Raw genomic sequence first — 2,440 nt, 5'->3', positions numbered from 1 at the left:
ATACACGCCCTGTCCCCATACATACCATACACACACCAAATCCCTCCCATGCACAGTGTGCTCAGGGCTCTTCCCTGGCTGCTCTGGAGGCTTCTGTGGGGTGTTTTCCCTGCAGTCTCCCTGCCCAGGCATGCCAGGGCTGGCCCAGGATAGCCACAATGGGGGTTCACTGTTCCCTCAGCCCCACTGCCCCAGGAACTGTCCCAAGGGTCAGCCCAGAGCCCACTGGCCACCACTAGCATTGGTTGTGTGCCGACACCTGTGGGCAAGGGTTGTGCTCATGTGGCACTCTGCCCCACCTGGCACTGTGTCCCTACTTGCCATCCTGCCCATACATGTGACCTCATCCTCCCTGTGTCACCGTGTCCCTACAGGTTACCCTACCTGACATGTCACCCTGTCCTTACCCATCACTCTGTCCCTACATGTCCCTGCTCCTGACATGTCCCCTATGTCTCTTTGCCTTGTCTCGTGCCCTGCCTAAATATCCTCCTGTTCCTGTGTGTCACCCACCTGCCTATCCCCACAGCCTGGTCCTGTGGGGGATTTGGGGCCAGGCCACCACAGCCAGGGGCTGCCAGGGGAGCAGGGCTGTGGTGCCCCTGAACTCATCCCTGGGGACACAGGGACAGCACCCAGGTCCCTGCCATGGCACAGGGCCTTGGAGGGAAACCAGGATGTGGGGCCTGCAGTGGGGACAGCACCATCAGCTCTGTGCTGTGCCATGGGGACTGTCCCCACCCATGGCTCTGCCCCTGACAGGGCCAACTGCAGCGCCCTGTGGATGGCCCTTTCCCTGGAAATGGCAGGCAAGGAAAGGTGGCCCCAGCAGTGACACCCTGCTCAGTCCCTCTTGTCCCCCCATCCCATTCTCTACCTCCTCCATCTTCCCATTACTCCTTTCAGTCCTCTCCATAACACCCTCCATCCCCTCCGCTTTCCCTCCAGCCTTTGACTCCACCCCCAATTGCCTCCTCCCTCTATTGCCCCCTCCGTTTGTCACCCTCCCCATCACCTCCATCCATCCGTCCATCCCCCTTCACCATCCCTGTCATCCTCCCTCCACCCCTCCTTCCATCACTGCTGCATCCTCCCACCCCACCTCCCCTGAAGCTTCCATCCCCCTTCACCCTCCCCATCATCTTCTCCATCCTCCACTTGCCCCCTCCATTGTTCCTCCATCCCCTCCATCTCCCCTCCATCCCTGCTGCATCTCCCTCCCACTTTCCTCCCTCACACCCTCCTTTGTTCCCTGGTCCCCCTCCATGGCTGGGGCTGTGCCTTTGGGGAGGGGATGGTCCCTGCCTGGAAACTCCTCCTGGAGCTGGAGGACTGGGATAGCGCCAGGCAGGCCTGTGTATGGCAGCAAATAGCCTAATTAATTGATTATGGGATAATCTCTGGTTCCGGGGAAGGAACGGGTGGCTGCTCAGACTCGATTAACCACAAGAATGTTTAATCTCACCCGCAGCCCCGTAAGGCGTCAGGATTATTCCCACTGCGAGCCATGCCCGGCTGCAAGGGGACACAGAGCCTGGGACAGCCCCAAACACCACAGGGTGACCCTGCCCCGGCCCCACGGGGACGGGACAGGATGGGATAGGATAGGATGGGGGTTTATCCCTGTGCTGGCTGCCAAGTCCAAGGAAAGAGCTTTATCCCAGTCAGTGCTGGAACTGGGCATCCCCTGCCTCTCCTGCCTCTGTCCTGCATTCCAGTCCCACATCCCTGATCCCCCATCACAGACCCTGCACCCTGCTTCCCACATCCCAGTCCTGCACCCCTCATCCTGCATTCCACAAAAGTACTCTCCATCACGCACACAAATCCTGCATCCTGCATGCTGTAACCCACATCCTGTATCCCACATCCCAAACCTGCATCCTTCATCCTCAATCCTTCATCTGGAATCCTTCATCCTGCATTCCACTCCTGCATTCCAATGCAGCATCGAATCCCAGAATCTCAGTCCTGCATTCCAGTGCAGCATCCCAGCACTGGACCCCAGTACTGCATCCTTCATCCCACATCCCAGTCCTGCATTCCAGTGCAGCATCCCAATCCTACATTCCAATCCTTTGTTCTACATCCCAGTCCTGCATCCTTCATCCCATATCCCAGTCCTGCATCCTGCATCCCATTCCTGCATTTGCGATCCCATATCCCAATCCTGCATTCTGTATCCTGCATCCTAATCCTGTGTCCCAGCCCTTCCCGGCAGACCTGTATCCTTCACCCTACATCCTAATCCCGCATTCCAACGCCGCATCCTTCACCCCGCGTCCCAATCCCACACGCCGGTTCTGCATTCCAATGCAGCATCCCAGTCCTGCATCCTTCATTCCGCACCCCGTTCCTGCCCCCGAGCGCCGCATCCCGAGCCCGGGCGCGGCACAAAGGCCGCACTACAGCTCCCGGCGTGCCCGGGGGAGCCGGCGGC

At 59.2% G+C, this 2,440-nt stretch overlaps 1 protein-coding gene across 1 annotated transcript in view; it reads left to right on the top strand.

Moving 5' to 3' along the window:
* Positions 1-2,440, top strand: part of KIF3C (kinesin family member 3C) — a 23,131-nt gene that overhangs the window by 4,452 nt on the left and 16,239 nt on the right. The window lies entirely within an intron of this gene.

Source organism: Parus major, unplaced genomic scaffold (genome assembly GCF_001522545.3).
Source record: "Parus major isolate Abel unplaced genomic scaffold, Parus_major1.1 Scaffold319, whole genome shotgun sequence".
Classification (NCBI taxonomy): Eukaryota; Metazoa; Chordata; class Aves; order Passeriformes; family Paridae; genus Parus; species Parus major.
This window is presented reverse-complemented; position numbering and strand designations above follow the sequence as displayed.